This window comes from Lynx rufus, unplaced genomic scaffold (assembly GCF_022079265.1).
Source record: "Lynx rufus isolate CCGP_SWC_20201006 ecotype Redwood Valley unplaced genomic scaffold, mLynRuf1.p SCAF_12, whole genome shotgun sequence".
In the NCBI taxonomy this organism is placed as follows: Eukaryota; Metazoa; Chordata; class Mammalia; order Carnivora; family Felidae; genus Lynx; species Lynx rufus.
The window spans coordinates 32,871,956-32,896,822 of record NW_025814826.1 but is presented as its reverse complement, the minus strand read 5'-3'; positions in this window follow the sequence as shown (position 1 = coordinate 32,896,822).

Sequence of the window (24,867 nt, the reverse complement as noted above, 5' to 3'; positions counted from 1 at the left end):
CTCCACATCCTCGCCAGCATCTATAGTCTCCTGATTTGTTCATTTTGGCCACTCTGACTGGCGTGAGGTGATACCTGAGTGTGGTTTTGATTTGTATTTCCCTGATAAGGAGCGACGCTGAACATCTTTTCATGTGCCTGTTGGCCATCTGGATGTCTTCTTTAGAGAAGTGTCTATTCATGTTTTCTGCCCATTTCTTCACTGGGTTATTTGTTTTCCGGGTGTGGAGTTTGGTGAGCTCTTTATAGATTTTAGATACTAGCCCTTTGTCCGATATGTCATTTGCAAATATCTTTTCCCATTCCGTTGGTTGCCTTTTAGTTTTGTTGGTTGTTTCCTTTGCTGTGCAGAAGCTTTTTATCTTCATAAGGTCCCAGTAATTCACTTTTGCTTTTAATTCCCTTGCCTTTGGGGATGTGTCGAGTAAGAGATTGCTACGGCTGAGGTCAGAGAGGTCTTTTCCTGCTTTCTCCTCTAAGGTTTTGATGGTTTCCTGTCTCACATTTAGGTCCTTTATCCATTTTGAGTTTATTTTTGTAAATGGTGTGAGAAAGTGGTCTAGTTTCAACCTTCTGCATGTTGCTGTCCAGTTCTCCCAGCACCATTTGTTAAAGAGGCTGTCTTTTTTCCATTGGATGTTCTTTCCTGCTTTGTCAAAGATGAGTTGGCCATACGATTGTGGGTCTAGTTCTGGGGTTTCTATTCTATTCCATTGGTCTGTGTGTCTGTTTTTGTGCCAATACCATGCTGTCTTGATGATGACAGCTTTGTAGTAGAGGCTAAAGTCTGGGATTGTGATGCCTCCTGCTTTGGTCTTCTTCTTCAAAATTCCTTTGGCTATTCGGGGCCTTTTGTGGTTCCATATGAATTTTAGGATTGCTTGTTCTAGTTTCGAGAAGAATGCTGGTGCAATTTTGATTGGGATTGCATTGAATGTGTAGATAGCTTTGGGTAGTATTGACATTTTGACAATATTTATTTTTCCAATCCATGAGCAGGGAATGTCTTTCCATTTCTTTAAATCTTCTTCAATTACCTTCATAAGCTTTCTATAGTTTTCAGCATACAGATCCTTTACATCTTTGGTTAGATTTATTCCTAGGTATTTTATGCTTCTTGGTGCAATTGTGAATGGGATCAGTTTCTTTATTTGTCTTTCTGTTGCTTCATTGTTAGTGTATAAGAATGCAACTGATTTCTGTACATTGATTTTGTATCCTGCAACTTTGCTGAATTCATGTATCAGTTCTAGCAGACTTTTGGTGGAGTCTATCGGATTTTCCATGTATAATATCATGTCATCTGCAAAAAGCGAAAGCTTGACTTCATCTTTGCCAATTTTGATGCCTTTGATTTCCTTTTGTTGTCTGATTGCTGATGCTAGAACTTCCAGCACTATGTTAAACAACAACGGTGAGAGTGGGCATCCCTGTCGTGTTCCTGATCTCAGGGAAAAAGCTCTCAGTTTTTCCCCGTTGAGGATGATGTTAGCTGTGGGCTTTTCATAAATGGCTTTTATGATCTTTAAGTATGTTCCTTCTATCCCGACTTTCTCAAGGGTTTTTATTAAGAAAGGGTGCTGGATTTTGTCAAAGGCCTTTTCTGCATCGATTGACAGGATCATATGGTTCTTCTCTTTTTTTTTTGTTAATGTGATGTATCACGTTGATTGATTTGCGAATGTTGAACCAGCCCTGCATCCCAGGAATGAATCCCATTTGATCATGGTGAATAATTCTTTTTATATGCTGTTGAATTCGATTTGCTAGTATCTTATTGAGAATTTTGGCATCCATATTCATCAGGGATATTGGCCTGTAGTTCTCTTTTTTTTACTGGGTCTCTGTCTGGTTTAGGAATCAAAGTAATACTGGCTTCATAGAATGAGTCTGGAAGTTTTCCTTCCCTTTCTATTTCTTGGAATAGCTTGAGAAGGATAGGTATTATCTCTGCTTTAAACGTCTGGTAGAACTCCCCTGGGAAGCCATCTGGTCCTGGACTCTTATTTGTTGGGAGATTTTTGATAACCGATTCAATTTCTTCGCTGGTTATGGGTCTGTTCAAGCTTTCTATTTCCTCCTGATTGAGTTTTGGAAGAGTGTGGGTGTTCAGGAATTTGTCCATTTCTTCCAGGTTGTCCAATTTGTTGGCATATAATTTTTCATAGTATTCCCTGATAATTGTTTGTATCTCTGAGGGATTGGTTGTAATAATTCCATTTTCATTCATGATTTTATCTATTTGGGTCATCTCCCTTTTCTTTTTGAGAAGCCTGGCTAGCGGTTTGTCAACTTTGTTTATTTTTTCAAAAAACCAACTCTTGGTTTCGTTGATCTGCTCTACAGTTTTTTTAGATTCTATATTGTTTATTTCTGCTCTGATCTTTATTATTTCTCTTCTTCTGCTGGGTTTAGGCTGCCTTTGCTGTTCTGCTTCTAGTTCCTTTAGGTGTGCTGTTAGATTTTGTATTTGGGATTTTTCTTGTTTCTTGAGATAGCCCTGGATTGCAATGTATTTTCCTCTCAGGACTGCCTTCGCTGCGTCCCAAAGCGTTTGGATTGTTGTATTTTCATTTTCGTTTGTTTCCATATATTTTTTGATTTCTTCTCTAATTGCCTGGTTGCCCCACTCATTCGTTAGTAGGGTGTTCTTTAACCTCCATGCTTTTGGAGGTTTTCCAGACTTTTTCCTGTGGTTGATTTCAAGCTTCATAGCATTGTGGTCTGAAAGTATGCATGGTATAATTTCAATTCTTGTAAACTTATGAAGGGCTGTTTTGTGACCCAGTATATGATCTATCTTGGAGAATGTTCCATGTGCACTCGAGAAGAAAGTATATTCTGTTGCTTTGGGATGCAGAGTTCTAAATATATCTGTCAAGTCCATCTGATCCAGTGTCTCATTCAGGGCCCTTGTTTCTTTATTGACCGTGTGTCTAGATGATCTATCCATTTCTGTAAGTGGGGTGTTAAAGTCCCCAGCAATTACCACATTCTTATCAATAAGGTTGCTTCTGTTTATGAGTAATTGTTTTATATATTTGGGGGCTCCGGTATTCGGCGCCTAGACATTTATAATTGTTAGCTCTTCCTGATGGATAGACCCTGTAACTATTATATAATGTCCTTCTTCATCTCTTGTTACAGCCTTTAATTTAAAGTCTAGTTTGTCTGATATAAGTATGGCTACTCCAGCTTTCTTCTGGCTTCCAGTAGCATGATAAATAGTTCTCCATCCCCTCACTCTGAATCTAAAGGTGTCCTCAGGTCTAAAATGAGTCTCTTGTAGACAGCAAATAGATGGGTCTTGTTTTTTTATCCATTCTGATACCCTATGTCTTTTGGTTGGCGCATTTAATCCATTTACATTCAGTGTTATTATAGAAAGATACGGGTTTAGAGTCATTGTGATGTCTGTATGTTTTATGCTTGTAGTGATGTCTCTGGAACTTTGTCTCACAGGGTCCCCCTTAGGATCTCTTGTAGGGCTGGTTTAGTGGTGACAAATTCCTTCAGTTTTTGTTGTTTGGGAAGACCTTTATCTCTCCTTCTATTCTAAATGACAGACTTGCTGGATAAAGGATTCTCGGCTGCATATTTTTGCTGTCTAGCACCCTGAAAATCTCGTGCCAGTTCTTTCTGGCCTGCCAAGTTTCAAAAGAGAGATCAGCCACGAGTCTTATAGGTCTCCCTTTATATGTGAGGGCACGTTTACCCCTTGCTGCTTTCAGAATTTTCTCTTTATCCTTGTATTTTGCCAGTTTCACTATGATATGTCGTGCCGAAGATCGATTCAAGTTACGTCTGAAGGGAGTTCTCTGTGCCTCTTGGATTTCAATGCCTTTTTCCTTCCCCAGTTCAGGGAAGTTCTCAGCTATAATTTCTTCAAGTACCCCTTCAGCACCTTTCCCTCTCTCTTCCTCCTCTGGGATACCAATTATGCGTATATTATTTCTTTTTAGTGTATCACTTAGTTCTCTAATTTTCCCCTCATACTCCTGGATTTTTTTCTCTCTCTTTTTCTCAGCTTCCTCTTTTTCCATAACTTTATCTTCTAGTTCACCTATTCTCTCCTCTGCCTCTTCCATCCGAGCTGTGGTGGTTTCCATTTTGTTTTGCATTTCCTTTAAAGCGTTTTTCAGCTCCTCGTGACTGTTCCTTAGTCCCTTGATCTCTGTAGCAAGAGATTCTCTGCTGTCCTGTATGCTGTTTTCAAGCCCAGCGATTAATTTTATGACTATTATTCTAAATTCACTTTCTGTTATATTATTTAAATCCTTTTTGATCAGCTCATTAGCTGTTGTTATTTCCTGGAGATTCTTCTGAGGGGAATTCTTCCGCTTGGTCATTTTGGATAGTCCCTGGTGTGGTGAGGGCCTGCAGGGCACTTCCCCTGTGCTGTGGTGTATAACTGGAGTTGGTGGGCGGGGCCGCAGTCCGACCTGATGTCTGCCCCCAGCCCACCGCTGGGGCCACAGTCAGACTGGTGTGTGCCTTCTCTTCCCCTCTCCTAGGGGCGGGATTCACTGTGGGGTGGCGTGGCCCGTCTGGGCTACTTGCACACTGCCAGGCTTGTGATGCTGGGGATCTGGCGTATTAGCTGGGGTGGGAAGGCAAGGTGCACGGCGGCAGGGCGGGCAGGCTTAGCTCACTTCTCCTTAGGTGATCCACTTCAGGAGGGGCCCTGTTGGAGCCGGAGGGAGTCAGATCCGCTGCCGGAGGTTTGGCTCCGCAGAAGCACAGAGTTGGGTGTTCGCGCGGAGGGAGCAATTTCCCTGGCCGGAACCGGTTCCCTTTGGGATTTTGGCTGGGGGATGGGCGGGGGAGATGGCGCTGGCGAGCGCCTTTGTTCCCCGCCAAACTGAGCTCCGTCATCCGGGGGCTCTGCAGCTCACCCTCCCTTTGTCCTCCAGCCTTCCCGCTTTCCGAGCAGAGCTGTTAACTTAGGACCTCCCAGACGCTAAGTCGCGCTTGTTGTCGGAACACAGTCCGTCAGGCCCCTCCGCTTTTGCAAGCCGGACTCGGGGGTTCTGCTTGGCCGGCGAGCCGCCCCTCCGCCCCGGCTCCCTCCCGCCAGTCCGTGGAGCGCGCACCGCCTCGCCGCCCTTCCTACCCTCTTCCGTGGGCCTCTCGTCTGCACTTGGGTCTGGTGACTCTGTTCTGCTAATCCTCTGGCGGTTTTCTGGGTTATTTAGGCAGGTGTAGGTGGAATCTAAGTGATCAGCAGGACGCGCCGTGAGCCCAGCGTCCTCCTACGCCGCCATCTTCCCAGAATCCCGACTTCCCATCTTAAAGTCTGAAATATTAAAGTGCAAAAGATGCCCTAACTTTTGATGTATTCAGTTCCAGACTTTCAGAGACCTGGTGGAGTCTGTGTTCCTTTTTCACAGGCTAAAGCTTGGTCCAAGGGAGGGTCCAAGTCCTAAGGATGATATTTTCCAGATATTTTTATGGTACTTGCCCTAGGAATCTATACATGCTGAGTCCTGTCCCATTAAAACCACCCCCTTTCCATTATGATATTTCTGTGGATAATGACCACAAGAGATATATTCACTGCATATTTGTTAAAGTTCTATGTTCTTGCAATTTAGAAATGAAATCTCTGCTAAAGCTTGTTGTATTTCATCATTCAATTCCCTACCTAATCTAAAACTCAAGTCTGTACCACCCTTTATCTAACTTAGTGACACAATAGAGACATAGGTATGTGCAGAGAAATGCGTAAATAGGGATTTTTTTTTCCTGTCAGTACATGCAGTTATGCAATTTTCCTTGGAGGAAAAGAATTTTTCTTCATTGAAAAGAAAAACTGGGGCACCTGAGCGGTTCAGTCCATTAAGCATCGGACTCTTGATTTCAGCTCAGGTAATAATCTCACGGTTTGTAGAATGGAGCCCTGCATTGGGCTCTGCACTGACAGTGCAGGGCCTGCTTGGGATTCTCTCTCTCCCTATGCTCCTCCCCCATGCTCGCTCGTGCTCTCTCTCTCTCTCTCTCTCTCTCAAAATAAATAAATAAACTTTAAAAATAAAAGAAAAACTAAAGATTCAAATATTATTGCCAGTTTGCATTTTCCAATAATTCCAGAACAATAACTGATAAAGTATTTGCACACTGATTTAATAATTGTTTTCTTAGTAATTGGAAAATATAGAGAATTAGGAATAATAACAGCTCTGGAACTCAACCCTTGCTTTAGGCAAATTTGTAGTGAAAAGCCAAACAATGGAACAGAAGACATAATTTATGGAAAGTGCTCTAGGCAAGTTGAAGGCACAACTACAAACATCTACTTTCCTTCTGAGGTGGATTGCCCTGCACTATGGGAACAGATGGTTTTCCAGCAATGAAAATGCACATTTACTGACTTTCTTATTTAGATTATATTTGGTTTATACAATTAACGATTCCTTATGCCTAAGATTTGCAATATACTATAATTAATCATATATAAATATATCTATTTAAACAATATAAAAGAACTTTGATAACATGTTTTTTTACTACCCCTGATTATAAGGGAAACAAAAAACTTCTAAGCAACATTTTACTTCAAGTGCTTATTCAGGGTAAATATTTTAACGACAAAATTACCATTGTGGTGTGGTTTTGAAAGTTCTGAGTAATTCAGCCTTTTTAAAAAACGTATTTAAAAAACCTAAATATAAGGGATTCCCTGTGTATTCAGAATTCCTTAGATAGAGAAGAAAACCATTTGTAATGTAAAAGTCCAAAACATTTTTCTTTTCCACCCTCTGAAATAACACTATTTTAATAGCATCTTAATAAATAGAATTTATTTTTTAAATGAATAGCAGGCTTAATAGTAGAATCATTTTTTCCTACAAATTTATATTATATATTTTCCTTCCAGTTTTGTCATTTCAAGTTACTTAGTTTTAACAAATTTAAATAATCAAGTAAACATTAAAAACTAGGTTCCGGTTCAATCACAGGCAGATGAAGGGAGGCATTTGAGGTCTCTTTAAGCTGAGGGGTAATGATCTGATTTTGACTTCAAAAATCCCTATGGGGGCTATTTTGATAATAAACTACAGTAGAGCAAGACTAGAAGCAGGAGACCAGTAAGAAAACAAGAAAACTAAAAAAAAATAGTTAAAATTTTGAGTTCCAAAACCACAATCATGATTTGCTTTTATTTTGTCAAAATTTTTTGACTTGAATATTACAGGGAAGGAAATGACTGCATGATTATCAAGAGTACAATATCAACACTAAAATGTCAGCCATCCACATTGTTTGTACACTAAAAAAAACCATGTTTTTCTTAGACATTTTTGGGAGTTAGAGTTGCACACTGAATTATTTATTTGAAATGATATTACTTCAACAATATATATTGTCTTAGATATTTGTTCTTCTTTTTATAGCATGCCTTTCAAGTGTATTTTAAGCACCAAGTGGTTCTGATTGGAAGGAATGAAATATTGGTTTTCTCCAAAATGAACTGCGATAAACACTTGGCTCTCAAAATTCAGTGACAGAAAAGCTTCTGGTTAATTCTTTCTTTATTCCTTTTTGCTGGCTCCATAAGCCATCCTCTAAGTTGAGTTTAATGAAAAAGAATTGCTGCATTATGTTCCATTCACACAACAACACAATTGAAATCCCTTTGATTCAAGAGAAATAAATAAGAAAAGCTAATAAGAGTAAGGATATAATGTTATTTTGGGAAGGAAGCAAACTATAAGCACATAGTTAATGTAACTGTTTTCTCACTGTGAGTAACATGGCAATTACTAGGGAATTGCATCTTTTGGCATAACCTTCCTCATACTTTCCCTGAAAATTCAATTATTCATTTCTATACCTGCAGTTCACTGGAGACACAACTCTGATAAACCCAAGATTATAGAAGCTGGCATATTTAATCCTATTTGTCTTTAATGGCTTCAGACATGAGAAAGAAAATTAAACTTGAAAGTAAAGATAAAATGGTAGGCAATGGACATCTCAACTATTACCCTAATGAAGTATTATGTGGAAAAGCACATTCAGGATGTTAGGACTTAATAATGATTTAGCATTAATTTATATTTTCAAATTTTACCATGAGAGGCAGTCTTTAATTTTCCAGTTAACTTTCTAATCCACAGATGGGTAATTGAAAGAAATACGACCAACATGTAAAGTCCATTGTGAATACATATAGATGTGAGAGAATTCAATTTGCAAACACCCACTAACAATCACACAATGGCAGAGACAAGTGGTTAAATTTCAGAAATATTACGTATTAAACTTATGGATAAGACCAAAAATAACTTATTGCATTAACTCATAGAAGTAATAGAACTTTTTTTTCCAATCTCCATAAGAACTAATCATTATTAGTTTAAAGCCAATCAGAAGAAAAAAATTCCAAATGAAGAGTTATCTAAATGTGTTTAATCTGAATAAGCAATGAGGATAATTTTCATTTAGGAGTGAGTCTGCCTCCATTTGACCTCTAAAACTAAATTCTAAAGCTGATATATAAAATCATCAATGACAAACTAACATATTAAAATGATTTAAAATAGAGTGTAGCCAAGTCATAGCTTCTTTCTGTAAACTTAATGTGGCTATTAACAGTTTGTACTAAGAGAGTAAATTTTCTTAATGCATCAAGAATGATTACACATATGGAATAAGTGGCTTAACTGACTTGTGGGTAGATGTCAGAGAATTAACTCTGCAGTATAGGTGGAGAAATTGGAGTTCATAAGGAATCTAAAAAGAAAGTAGTGAAAAATAATTTACAATTATACATTATAAACTACATTTATAATAACAAAAAATAATTATAAGTGAGAAATGAGAGGGAACTAGCAAATTTGTTAGAAGATGAATATGGTACTTTGAAGCAGCTTGGTCTGTGAGAAATTCCAGAAGACAGAATGTTCAGAGATTTCAACAAGCCAAATATTTAATGAGGAACTACAGCCATGCTATGCAGCACAGATATGAAACTTCTCTTCCACAGCACACAAATATTTAGCAAAATTTTACTACATGTTATCCATTTCTATTTAAGTCTCCTGTGAGGATTGGTGAGGGTATGATGAATAGACAATTAAACAGCAGCTAAGAGAGACTAAGTCTAAGATTTGGAATGATACTAGATACAAATAAAGGACAGAAGAAAAATTTTAGAAATTTTGGAGCTACAGTTGCCTTTAAGAAAAAAGCTCTCCAAGATTCTTCAGAATAAATAATTTTAAGGTAATAAACATCAACTGATATACAAGTTACATTTGCAAATATTAAGGTGTGATAATATTGTAATATTAGAAATATTAAATAAGTAATATCTATTTGTCAGGCACCCAAGTAATCCATGTACTTACATGGATTACCTTATTTGACTTTCACAAATAATATGTCAAATCAATAATACTGTGTCTTTTGTGTGTGTGTGTCTTGGTGTTCTTTTTTCCTTTTTTTTTACTTATCAAGAAATTAATGCAGAGTATATTAGGGACACAGGTAAGTTAACAGTAAAATAATGGAATACATGTATTTCAAAGACTAGTAAAAAATAGCCTGGAGTAAACATATTAATATTAGCTGGAGTAGACTTCCACACAATGAGTATTATCAGGAATAAAGAGATATTATATAACAATAAATGGTTATTAATTCTTAAGAAAAATAGATTATTCTAAAGATCTGTGCACCTAAAAACAGAGCTTCAAAATACATGAAGTATAAGTTAATAGAACTAAAAAGAGGACAAGGCAAATTCACATGTAATTTGAGTCTTCAACACTCTTCTCTCAATAATAAATAAAACAAGTAGTCAGAAAATCAGTAAGGATATAGATAATCTGAAGAACAGTATCAACCTAACTGACATTATAGAACACTGTAACCAAGAAGAAATAAATGTATTTTTTTTCTCAGACTGAACCTGATACAGTCACCAAAATATGTCATATTCTGAGCCATAAAGCACAAGTTAACAAATTTAAAAAGAACTCATGTAAACTAAAGAAACACTATAGAATTAAAACCAGGCATATAATCAGAAAGGTATCTTGAAAATCTCAAATATTTTGAAAATAAAATACATAACTTAAATAACTCAGAAAGTCTTATGGAAAATTAATTATTATTTGAAGTGTATGAAAACAAAAATACATATAAAAATGAATGATGCAGCTAAAGTAATACTTAGAGGGAAATTTATAGCATGAAAGAAATTTTAAAAAAATAGGAAGTTCTCAAAAGACCAAACAAAAATTCCAAAAAATTAGAAAAATAAGAGTAAATCAATAAACTCAAAATAAGAAAGACAAAGGAAGGGATAATGGTAAGATCAGAAAACACTGATGAAAGAAACTGAAGATGGCCATAAACAAATGGAAATATATACTATGGTCATGGATTGGAAGAATCAGTATTGTTAAAATGTCCATACTACCTAGCCAAGGAAATCTACAGATTCAATGTAATCCTTGTAAAAATACCAATAGCATTTTTCACAGAACTAGAAAAAAATAGTCCTAAAACTTGTATGGAACCATGAGAGACCCTGAATAGCCAAATCAATCTTGAGAAAGAAGACCAAGTCTAGAAGTATCACAATTTCAGATTTCAAGATATATTATAAAGCTGTAGTAAACAAAACAGTATGGTACTGACACAGAAATAGACACATGGATCAAGGTAACAGAATAATAAGCCTAGAAACAAACCCATACATATATGGTCAATTAACCTCTAACAAAGGAGGAAGAACATACAGTGAGGAAAAGATAGTCTTTTCAATAAATGGTGCTGGGTAATCTGCACAGCTAAATGCACAATAATGAAATTGATCACTTTCTTATATGATATACAAAAATAAACTCAAAATGAATTAAAGACCTAAGTGTGAAACCTTAAGCTGTAGAACTCAGAAGAAAACATAGACAGTAATGTCTTCAACATTGGCTTTACCAACACTTTTCTAAATAGGTCTCTTTAGGTAACAGAAACAAAAGTAACAATAATCTGTTGGGACTACATCAGAATAAAAAACTTCTACACAGTGAAGGAAACCAACAAAACTAAAAGGTAACCTTTTGTATGGTAGAAAAATTTTCAAATGATACATCTAACAAGTAGTTAATATCCAAAATATATACAGAACTTACAGAAGTCAATACCAAAAAAAAAAAACAACCCAAAGTCAAAAACAAAAACAAAACAAAGAAACAAAACAAAACAAAACAAAACAAAATAACACAATTGAAATGGGAAGAGAACCTGAATAGACATTTTTCCAAAGAAGATGTACAGATAGCCAACAAACACATGAAAAAAAATGCTCAACACCATTAATCATAAGAAAAAATGCAAATCAGAACCACAATGAGATATCATGTCACACCAGTCAGAATGGCTAGTATCAAAAAGTTAAGAAATAACAAGGGGTGGCCAGGATGTGGAGAATAAAGAACCCTAATGCAACTGAGGTGAAAACATAAAGTGGTGCAGTCATTGTGGAAAACAGTATGGAGATTCCTCAAAAAATTAAAAATAGGAATACCATACAATCCAGTAATTCTACTCAGTATTTACCCAAAGAAAATAAAAACATTAATTGAAAAAGACATGCACCCTATATTTATTGCAACATTGCTTATAATAGCCAAGATATGGGAGCAATGTTAAGTGTCCACTGTTAAACAAATAAAGATGATGTAGTGTGTGTGTGTGTGTGTGTGTGTGTGTGTGTGTGTGTGTGTATGTGAATATTACTCAGCCATAAAAGAGAATGAGGTCTCACTATTTCCAATGACATGGATGGACCTAGAAAATATTATGCTACATGAAATAAGTCAGATGGAGAGAGACAAATACCATGATTTCACTCCCATGTAGAATCTAAAAAAACAAAACAAGCAAAAGCAGAAACAGACCCATAAAGGCAGAGATTGGAATGGGGAGAAGGGAGAGATACAGAGAGATGGGCAAAATGGGTGAAGAGGAGTGGGAGGCACAGGCTATCAGTTATGAAGGAATAAGTCAAGGGGATGAAAGCAGTAACTATAAAAGGAAAAATTAGACTTCATCAAAATTAAAAACATTTTTAATGCAAAACAAACAAAAAAATACCATTGAGAGGACAAATAATATTTTCCAGTCATATTTTTGAAAAAGGTCTTATATCCAGAATATATGGTAACTCTCAAAACTCAACAGGAATGAAACATACAACCCAATAAATATATAGGCAAATGATTTAAATAGAAACTTCAACAAACAAGATATCTAGATCGTAAGTAAGCATATGAAAAGATAGCACCATTAACTTTTAGGGAAATGCAAATTAAAACCACAATACAATACCACTGCTCACCTATTAAATGTCATTCTTTCCCTCACCTTCATCCTCCACCTCCACCCCTTGCAAAATACCAAACAATACCAAGTGTTGGAGTGGATACAGAGCAACACTCATACACTGCTGTTGGGAATGCAAACTGGTGGAGCCATTTTGGAAAACAGAAGTTCAGCAGTTTCTCATAAATTAAACATACTTAATAAAACTACCACAATCCTAGATATTTAGCCCATAGAAATGAAAACTCACGTTCACCCAAAACTATTTGTTAATGTTTATGGCATCTTTACTTACAATCACCCCAAACTGGAAACAACCTAGATGTCTTTCAACTGGTGAATGGATAAATGAATTGGTATATACATTCTGTGGAAGACTTGGAATACTACTGAGTAATAACAAAGAATATACTATTGATTCACAAAAAAAAAAAAACCACAAAAGAACAAAAAAACAAAAACCATGGCTGGATCTCAAATGCATTTTGCTAAGTGGAAGAAGCCAGACTCAATTTACTAATATTGTTTGATTCCATTGATATGATATCTGGAAAAGGCAAACAAAATGAAAACAAGTCAATGGTTAGCAGGGACTGGAACTATGTCCAAAGAGTGACTACAAAGGGAAAAAAATAAGAATATTTGAATTGATGGGACTGTAGTGGTGCATACATGACTCTACGTACTAGCCAAAAGAAGCAGCAAGTGTGTCTAGTGAGTATGGATGTGTGTCTAGTGAGTGTGGATGTGTGTTCAAACACTATTGAACTTTATCCTAGACACGGACACAGTTATTAAAAGAACAACTTAATATTCTCTACATCATATAGTCAGTGATTACCAGAACTGCCATTCAAACCCAGATCTTTCAATTCTGCATCCAGAGTTCTTTTTTTCACACCAAACTAAAGTAGCTCAAATCATTAAAGGAACTGTATTGTACAGGATAATTCATATTTATAAATTCTCCTTAGTATTTTCCAATGATTTAAAGGACATTTATATTTGTCATCTTGACAAATGTTTGCTGTTTTCCTATATATTATTCAGAGTAGAAGATGCAGTTAGTGTACTATTGACTCCACAAATGTCTTGAAGTATTACCATCTAATTCAGCATTCACAACACATATTTTTAGGTAAGTATCATTAAATTATTTATCAGGGTGCAGTGGTCAAAATGGCTTTTACCATATTACTAAAAGCAGGCTTATAACATGATGTTACATTTAATCATTTAGAAGGGTAAGCTGATAAAAGCAATTTTTGTTCCATAAAAATTAATTATTTAATGCAATACTGCATTAAAAAATAAATTATTTCTTATTTTTGCTTTGCAGTTATTTTCATATCTCCTAAAGATTGTGTTCTATACACTGTTATTATTAAGTTATTGCCTATTCTGTTATTGTATCTATTATTTTGCACATGTTTTTGTGGGTGCCACCAATTCACAGTTTTTATGGTGTCAACTAGTTATAGTAATTTTTGGGTAATTCAAGTTAAAGAACTCACTAGAAGGAAAAGACAATTTCTTTTAAATGTATCCAGTTGAGATCCAGGTACTTTACAATGCATCATTCTTAGGGTGGCTTTGATAACTAATCTCAGTATTTCTGAAAGTAGGTCATTTGTTTCCAGAATTATTACCATAATAAGCATGTGTATGTGTATGCATATGTGGGTCTGTTAAGGTTCAAAACAATGGCATGAACTATTTTTTAGTACCAAGTTCACATCCAGTTAGTTCTTTCCTGTTTAAACAAGGACAAGGGGCCCTGGGTGGCTCAGTCAGTAAGGTGGCCAACTGTTAATTTCGGCTCAGTTCATGATCTTGCGGTTCATGGGATCAAGTCTCACATCAGGCTCTGTGTTGACAGCACGGAGCCTGCTTGGGATTCTCTGTCTCCCTCTCTCTTTGCCCCTCCCCTGCTTGTGCTCTCTCTCTCTCTCTCTCTCTCTCTCTCTCTCAAAATAAATAAATAAATATTAAAAAAAATTTTTTAAATCAAGGAAAGATAAAACAATGAATAAATAAAAAGAGAAGACAGGTAGGTGATTTTTCTAGGTATTGAAAAACTTAAGCAAATAATTGAGACAAAAGTTGATGCTCCTGTTCAACAAGGTTACTATAATTCTTTTTTATTACTAAACGTGTAAATGAAAGGATAAAGTGCTCACAATTTTGACAGGAAATGGAAAAAGCTACCCTGGAGATTGCCAAGTATAGGATGATGAAATATTGTGGGAATAATCCAAGTAAGCAAGAAATATTTCCTCAAGATAAATTCTTTCCCTAGTCTGTTAAGGAGTTTCTAAAATTCATTTTTTTCTCCTTTAATGCAGACATTACTGATAAACTTTCATAACAGTATTTCAAGACACGGTGGTTGACATTTCTTTAAATTAATCTGGACAAATGAAGGACAAAGAGTGTATTTTTCCTCTACTGGCATATACGGAGGATTTTGCTGTGCAATTCCTATGAATATTAACAATGCCGATTACTGATCCAGTAGACGATGACGGCTCATTCTCAGCAGTCACAGTCCATCACGTAGAGTCATATTTAGGGACTGTACCATTGCAGGTTATGGTTCTTGGGCACCCTTTAGCTTGCACATTCTTGACACAAAAGACAGTTACAGTGTATTTATAGCCTTTAAGGTCACTGATCATTGATATGATGGACCATTATGTCTCCGGAACGTGTCGGCTGTTGGAACTATTGGTCTATTAACAGAATCTCTCCTGCACTAACACGCATGCACTATGAGTCCATCTGCCAAATACCCTTATGAAAGAATTGTTAGAATCTGTTCTGCATACCCACACTACAGTAATTTCAATCGACACAGTAATTCTTCCGTGTATCTATCATATTATACCTGAAAAAGTCCTTGAGTCTCTTTGCCACCTTCCTTATTAATGACTTGCAATATTCTAGTTAATTGTTTTGTAACTGGCTATTATAACCACCAATAAATAATGTTTAGAAATCTCTTAATTTTAACTTAGATTCCCAAAAGGGTCAGATAATTTCATTCAAAAAATTTTCCATTTTTATTAGAAAAGTTTGGGCAAAATAAAGGGCAGTTTTAGAAAAGTTTTGTAGTTTTTAAGGCTTTTTTTGAGAGAGATGATTAGTGAGGCCCTATTGTTCTAAACCATTGTTTTCCCTTAGTTATTGCTGAAATTAGCTATTTCTTTTTATGTTTGAGATGCATTTGAATTTATAGAAAAGGTGCAAAAATAGTACACATGGTATATATAGGCTTTTCTCCTATTTTCTGCCTAGACTAATATCTTACACAGCAGCAAAATATTTATAGAATACAAGGAATTAACACTGCCTCATGCTACTTACTAAAGCACAAACTAAATCAAATTTCAGTGATTTTCCCATTAATGTATTTTTTTTCTGTTCTATGATCCAACCCAGGATTCCACATTGCTCTTAGCTGTCATATGTCCTAAGTATTCTCTAATCAGCAACACTTTATAGTCTTTCCTTACCTTTCTTGCCCTTTATACTCTTGAACGGTACTGGTCAGTTATTTCTTCATAAGTATCTTCCATTTTGGTTTTTCTAATGTTTTTCTCAAAATTAGATCGTGGTAATGCATTTCTGGAAAGAAGAGTAGAGCAGTTATATGCTCTGCTCGGCATATTGTATCAGAGAATGCATGATGTCTATTTATATTGTTGATGATATTAACCTTGATCATTTGGCTATTAATGGCATCTGTCAGAATTATCAATTTGATCTTACTCTTCCTAACAATATAATTACTATGTATTTTGAAAGAATTATTTTGAGACTATGCAAATGTTGTTTCAATTTATTTATTTTTTTTAATTTTTAAAAAACTGTTTTAATGTTTTCATTTATTTTTGAAACAGAGAGAGACAGAGCATGAGCAGGGGAGGGGCAGAGAGAGAGGGAGGCCCAGAATCTGAAGGAGGCTCCAGGCTCTGGGCTGTCAGCACAGAGCCCAATGTGGGGCTCGAACTCACGAACCGTGAAATCATTACCTGAGCTGAAGTCAGACGCTTAACCAACTGAGCCACCCAGGTGCCCTTTTTCTGTTTTAATTTAGACATTCACCTACTCATTTTAGTATCCATTGGAAGATACTTCCTGCAGCCATTTTGAGTGTAGTATGGTAATAGTGATTTTTCTATTTCCTTAATTAAAATCTACATTTCTTACATGAAATTTTTCATAAGGAAGAACTGTTACTTCTTCCCTATTTAGTTCTTTATTCAGTTATCTATCTCAGTACAGACTCACAGATGTTTATCTTTTTTTTTTTAAATTTTTTTTTCAACGTTTTTTTATTTATTTTTGGGACAGAGAGAGACAGAGCATGAACGGGGGAGGGGCAGAGAGAGAGAGAGGGAGACACAGAATCGGAAACAGGCTCCAGGCTCCGAGCCATCAGCCCAGAGCCTGACGCGGGGCTCGAACTCACAGACCGCGAGATCGTGACCTGGCTGAAGTCGGACGCTTAACCGACTGCGCCACCCAGGCGCCCCACAGATGTTTATCTTAAATGGGGGTTTAAATCCAACAGTAATCCTATTTATTTTTTAACTTAGCTTACCCAGTTTTGGCTCTTGGGAACTCTAAGGTCAGCTCTAGTGCATTTTTGATATGTCCATGTTTTTCATATACCCAATTCCTTTTTTTCTGGCACCACAAATTGCTTGAATTCATTTTGTATTTTTCCCTGCCCAGGTCTAGAATCAATCAATTCTCTAAGGAAACCCAATTCCTCTTATTGGTGAATTGTATTTAGGAGTTATGTTCTTGGGTGCTAAGTGTACCTTATACTCCTGAGATGGCACTGCTTTCACCTAGAGAACATGCATGTATACAACGCCTCATGCTCACACACATACCTATATGTATTTATGATTCTATTTTTCTGTATTTATAGTAAACATTTTTAATCTTTATTTTTGAGAGAGAGACAGAGAGACAGCATGCGACAGGGGAGGAACAGAGAGAGAGGGAGACGCAGAATCCGAAGCAGGCTCCAGGCTCCGAGCTGTCAGCACAGAGCCTGAGGTGGGTTTGAACTCACGAACTGCAAGATCATGACCTTAACTGAAGTCAGACCCTTAACCAACTGAGCCACCCAGGTGCCTCTGTATTTATATTTTAAAACAATAAGTCTATACTGATACCAATGACTCCAATCCAGCACCACAGGTTTCATTCTAGCCCATCCGCTTTCCTTATTTATAACCTATTTCTCCAAAAGCAGTTTCCAAATTTTTAACTGATACTTTTCTAATAAGTAAATTTACTAATTAGAATACAATATATGTACATCATTCTTTTTGTCTTTAGTCCTACAGTGTTCAGTCAAGTTCTGAATCATCTTGATTAAATTCCATCACAAAATATAAGGGAGATAATTTATGTAATTTGCTATCTATTGTTGTCTAACAAATTATCCCAGATTTAGTGGTTTAAGAAAACAAGCTTAGTTTTTAACCTTACAGATTCTGTGGGTCAGTCATCTGTACATAGCTTAGCTGGGTGCTACTGATTAGGGGCATCTAATGAGACTATAATCAAAATATCATTTGAAGCTGGTTATGTCAAGGTTCTGTGGGGCATAATCCACTTACCAGCTCACACTTAGGACTGTTGAAAGGTCTAAAAAATCCACTTCTATGATTCCTCACATGACTATTGGCAGGCTTCAGAAGATCCACTTCCAAACTCACTCATAGAGCTGCTTAAACGACTTCAGGTCCAAACTGAATGTTGGCCAGAACTACTCACAACATGGTATCTTGTTTCCACTAGAACAAGAGCTTTGTGAGAGAGAGAGAAAGAGAATGAGACAGAAAGAGTGAGATCACAGTTTTTTGTTAGCTCAATCTCAGAAACATGTCCCATTACATTTGCTATATTCTATTTAAAAAAAAAAAAAAAGTGACTCACAGGGTGCCTGGGTGGCTCAGTTGGTTAAGTATCTGACTTCTGATTTGGGCTCAGGTCACGATCTCACGTTTCGTGAGGTAAGGCTTCATGCTACCTGTTTGGGATTCTCATTCTCTCTCTCTCTCTCTCTCTCTCTGCCCCTCCCCTGCTCTTTCTCTCTCTCTCAAAATAAATAAATTAATTAAAAAAATAAAACTAGTGATCTACTAAGGCAAAACTATACTCAAGGGGAGGGTGTGACATCAGGATATAAATATCAGAAGGTGGGTACCTTTCAGAGCCATTTTTACAACCTGCCTACCACAAATCACTTTCTGGCTCTCAATGATTCACGTTCATTCCAGATACAAAATACAATCATTTCCTCTACCGGTTCTCAAAAGTTTCATCCAATGACAGTATCAGTTCAGCTCAAAGTCTAAACTCTTATCAAGTTAAGTCCTGGTATTTATGAGGCTACATTATGAGAAATCTTTACATTTTTTTTAATATTTATTCATTTTTGAGAGAGTGTGAGTGGGGGGAAGGGCAGAGAAAGAGAGGGAGACATAGAACCATAAGCAGGCTCCATGCTCCGCACTGTCATTACAGAGCCCGATGTGGAGCTGGAACTCACAGAGTGTGAGATCATGACCTGAGCTGAAGTCGGTCGCCCAACCCATTGAGCCGCCCCTACATTATGAGAAATCTTAAAAAATATATTTTAGGAAGTAATAAAATAATACCAAGAGAAAATTTGGACCTACAGAAAGAAATGATGAGCACTGGAAATGGCAAATTTGAGAGAAAATGTGAAAGATATATTAAACCCCACTTATAATCTTTTTAAAGTAGAAATTATAATCAAGTATTATGTGGTTTTCAAAATTTTTAAAAGTATGTATGACAACAACATGTATGACAACAATTAGCATGAGCCATGGGAGCAGAAAAAGGAAGTATACTTTTATATGGTCTTACATTGTAATTGAAATGGTATAATTTGAAAATAAATAGTGGTAAGTTAACACACACATACACATAAAACCCAAAAAAAACCACAAAAATAGAAAGCAAAACAATGCAGTTTAGCTAATAAGCCAAGTGTAAACAAAAGTAAATATTAAAGAAAAAAAAGAAAGCATAAACAAAAAAGTACCAAGTATGGATAAGACAAATAGAAAGCAACCAGCAAAAATGTTATTTTAAACTTGCCCCTGTTGAGCAATGTAAATTTTCCAAATAATCCAATTAAAAGGCAGATGTTAAAAGGAAAAAAAAACAAAAACAAAAACAAGAGTCAACTATGTGTTGTCTATAAGAAATCAACTGAAATATAAACACATTTGTGTGTTAAATGCAAAGAATGGAAAAGATATACAATGCAAACATTAAGTACACTGAAATTGGAGGGGCTATATTAATCTTAGACAAATTAGATTTAAAACCAAGGGATATAACAGTATTTTTCATAATATAAAAAGGCCAATTTTTATCTTCTTTCATTTGAAAGTAGCTAACTCTATTGTCAGAAAAAAAGATAGGCACAAGGGGGATTCAAACTTGGTTAACTTTATTGAAATAACTTAATCCCAATAAAATAGAGCTAATTGTGTTTGTACCTAATAAAAATAATAGAACTTTAGGTTATCTAAAGAAAAAAGAGAGAGAGAGAATTAAAAGAAGAAATAGACCAATTCTGTTTATAATCAGAAATTTCAACACTTCTCACTCAATAATTGATTAAAATGACTGAGAAATTCAGTAACGATACACAACTCTTGAATAAAACCATCAAGCAACCTGCCCCAATTGATAATTATTGATAACTTCACCCCAAAACACTGGAATATACATTTGTTTTCACTGTGCAAGGAATATTCTACAAGACAGTATGCCTTCTGGATCTTAAAGTGATTCTTAATAAACAGGAAATACTTGAAATCACACAGAGCATACACCCTGAGAAAATGAAATTAAACTCGGTATCCATTACATACAGATTAACTGACAAAATCCTCAAATATTTGAAATTTAAAAGATATGAATGTAAAATAGTTCAAAAATCACGAAAGATATTTGAGAATATTTTGACTCAATGAAAATAAAAAACAAAGCATATAGAAATATGTGAAATCTGTGCTATAGTTAGATTACATTCTGGGTAAATGGATAGCTTCCTTTAGCACATCTCTATCTCTACTAACCTAAAAAATACTGATGTTTTCTGCAACCTGCCAGGAAATATCCTCAGTCAGATCTACATGTACATTAAGTTTATTTTCTATTTTTCTATTTTTTCACATTATCTCAGGGTAAAATGTTGAATTTTCTGCCACAACTTAGCACTGTTTCTTTCCCTTCAGCTTCCAATTCATTGATTTTTTTTTTCACTTGCTTTAAGCTTTCTTTCACCAAGAGTTCCTTGAAAACAAGCAGGTTTCTTCTAAAATTCTCCTCCATGACCTTTCAGTCTCTACTCACTGTTCAGTATCAAACCAGTGTCACATATTCATGTTTTTTTGTGTGTCAGTGGCCCACTCCCAGTAACAACTTATGTTCAGTGTATCTTTTGCTGCATAATAAACGATCCCAACTTAGTGGTTTAAAACAACCTTTTTATCTTAACTCATGGATTCTCTGAGTCAGGGATATGAACAGAGCTCAGCTAAGTACTTATTTTTTTCTTCATGTAGTTAACTAGTACTAGGTTCTGATGCATTGGTCTGAAGGGTTTAAGATGTCATCACTCACATGTTCATTGTTTGAAAAGGATGACTGGAAGGCTGGAATCAGCTAGGAACCACAACTGAAACTTCAATATGTGGCCCCTAAACTTACTGCTTTTAGGAAAATTGAAGTTTAGTGAATTTCACTAGAGTGAGAATTTCAAGAGTGCTAGATGACAAGTTCCTGTCTTTTTTCTCACAGAACCTTTAGAGTCATCTAGTGTCATAAATACAGCATTCTATTGGTTTCAAGTGAGTCAAACATATAACCCAGATTCATAGGTTGGGAATTATAAGCCATCATGGATGGGAGAATTATTGGCAATATGTAAGCAGAAATTACTTTTAAATTTTATTTTAATATATGTCTGATCTCTAGTCATTGATTCAGAATCCATGTCCCTGATTATTTTGTCCCCTAACCAACTATTTATATTTCAAGAAATGTGTTTACTTCAGAGCTAACAATAGGTAGCTTCTGATTTCATATAAAAACATACCTTTACAAATATGGTGGGTATTGTGGTAATGCTGATGATGATAAGGTAGACAAAGACAGGATATCTCTCCTAGGTGAGAGGCTGCTTTTTGTTCTACATCTTGTGGAAAAAAAGGTAAAAATACTTCACTCATCAATTTAGATAAAGGGGTTTTAATTAAATGGCATAAAACCCAAGAAACAATAAAAAATAAGATCAGAAATCAATGAAATCTAAAATAAGTAAATAAAGGTGGGGACAGTATTAAACAAAAGATTATCTTTGAATGTATGAATAAAAGAATATTTTATGACAAGATTAAAAAAAGAGATTGTGAAGACAAACAAAATAGAGAGAGACAATGGGAAAACACCAAGAACACATATACAAAACATATTAGACAATTATTTTGTAAATCACTATACACCAATAAGTTATAAAACTGGGATAAAATACATTTCTAGGAAAAATATTACATGTCAAAATAGTGTAATAAATAAAATACTGATGACAACAATAATTAGTGATGTTTACATATTAAAATTTCTTTAAAAATCCCCATACTAAGCAGATTTAGTAATCGATCTGTTAAAATTATCTAAACCCATGAAATCTCTATCTTATAATATCTTATAAGAAAATAGGAAAAGAGGAAAGTATCTCCATTTCATTTTTAGCAGCTACTAAAACCTTGGTTTCAAAATCACATTTGAGAATATCTGAAATGAAATATGTTAAAGGCCCAACTCATACATGAAAATAAAATAAACAGGTATGCACACTTAGCTAACACGTGTTAATTATACTAGCAATCCATTATATAATTATAGTCAATTTACATAATTATAAATTAGGAAAAATCAAGAAGAATTGATTACAGAAATGTAAAGATAGATATATTATGGAAACTGTCAATATAATGGAAACTGTCAATATAATTGATATTAATGGGCTAAAAGCAAAAAGAAATGTCATCTTAACAGTCAAAATAAATATTTGATAAAATATAATTCCTTTTATGGCTAAAACAACAATTGGATTGTAAGGGAAATTCATACTCAAATTTGTTTTAAACTGTTCTAGAAAACCCACTGTTAAACAGAATATCTCTTAGTTTCATCGCAGAAATGAAACTATTCAGTAAATTGCATTTATACCACATTGCCAAAATATCCAACCAAGTTTTTCCTCTCCAGGTTTCTAGCATAATGCTACAAATAACACTTCTTTTTCTTATACTAATTAATTTCCTCTCCTTGATTTATACACCTCGGTTAATATCCATATGCTTTTAAGTGCACCTAAACCAGTCCGTATTCTCTTGTTTTTTTAATCATATCATTGGTCCACTTTAATACTCTGCTGCTTTTTTTTATTTGCTATTTACTGAGGTTCCTTCTTTACATCTGCATTAATTATGCATTAATTGCCATTTAGTGTTCAATTCTAACTAAGACTCACAGGACTTAGTTTTTACTCACAAAAGAGCTAAATCAGAAGCAAATTAAATGAATATCAACAGCAGAAAAAAAAGGACACACATTGAAAATGGTCTGGAGATGTCAACTATGGACTTCTTTCTCTTCCACCACTGAGTTACACAGGACACGTTTTATTTCTAGGTCTTGAAACACTTCTTTATCAGCAAACCCAAAGTCTCTTATAGTAAACTGTCACACAGCTACCTTATTACCAGCTTTAACAATAGTTCCACCAAAACCAGTTACAAATCCTGTTGTTATTAACAAACAATGCGTGCACTTGAATGCATGCTGCCTTCAAAATAAATCAGAATCATGATTACAGTACATCATTTGCTTCCAGTTGGTATATTCTATAGCCTTGGCTGAGGGTCACCATCATGCTTCAGGCATATCTGAATATAAGCATGCTATCTATCCAGACCAGCTGAAATTAACCCATGCTATTCAACATCTTTTAATATATGGTGTGCCTCAGGTAAAATTCAATATGTATTGACTTATGTGTCCATGCAGCAAGTAAGTCTATGAAGTTTTACACAGTTTATAATAAAGTGGTCATCTGGGGAAAAGGTCAAATAACTATCTCTCCAGTTTTCCAGTGCAATACCTCAGAAAATCTGACTACTTTAGGAAGACACTGGTATTTGTATGATTTAACCATAACATAATTTACAAATATTTGATATTTTTTCCTTTCATAAGCTTTATTCCACATATTTAGTTTTTTAAGTTTATTTATTTTGAGAAAGAGACAGCTGTGTGCACAAGTGGGAGAGGGGTAGAGAGAGAGGGAGAGAGAGAATCCCAAACAGGTTCCCTGCTGTCAGTGCGGAACTGGACACAGGACTAGATCCTGCCAACCACAAGACCATGACCTGAGCGGAAATCAAGAGTCTGTTGCTTAACCAACTGAGCCACCAAGTGCCCCAGATTTATTCCACAGATTTAAGCAAACGTTCATAATACTGCAGAGTCTCTATCTACATGAATATATTTTGGAGGGAATGATGGACTTTAAGACAAAATATAGGGAGAATAAAAAGGAAAGAACCAATCACCTGCAAAGAGCAAGCCTGCAGATATGTATTGCTAAACTTTGTTTGCAAAAGGGCATAGGGAGTTTTCTCAGGGAGGCTCAGGGAGACTGTTAAATTCAGTATAGTTACTCTTTGCTGTTTTTATTTATATTAGGAACACATTAAGAAAATATTACTATGCTGTCTATTCTTAGTACAAATTTAAATCTAAGGCAAGAGAAGGTAATTTCCAGTTTTCAGGACAGCACTAAACTTAGTTTTACCTACTGTTTAACCACCTCAGTGGACACCTGAGAATCCTAATCCCTTCTATGCCTCCAGTTGTGGGGAGGAAGCATACCTTACTAATAGTTAACAAAACACCACAACTCAGCAATTATTTTACCTTGACAATATGGGTATTCCTTTGTTTTGACTATTTCCCTTGTTAACCTAGAAATTTTTATTTATCTTATTAACGATACTCCTCTTACATTTTTTTTTCCTTTTGCAATATAAGACTAATATATGTGTATCCTGGAATATATGAAAAGTTCTCTCTTCTGAAAGCTAAAGGTACAGAAATAAGAATACTTAATTCTTTGTTAGCAAAAACATAATTTTCTTCTTGAACTTAAGTTTTTTTCCTCTTAATGCTAAAGTCACTCTTGATAGGAAACAAAGTCTCCTCACCACTAACTGTTCAAAGTATGAGAACCTGTGCTTCAAATAAAAAGTAATGTAAAAAAAATCATTTAGCTATGTAGTGATAACCAGATTTTTAAGATGGAAGCAGAAGAGTTATTGTCAATAGTCTTTTATAGAACTAGAGTTTTCATCCCTCTGATCATCCCCGTGACTATCCCTATGTAAGATGGAATTTA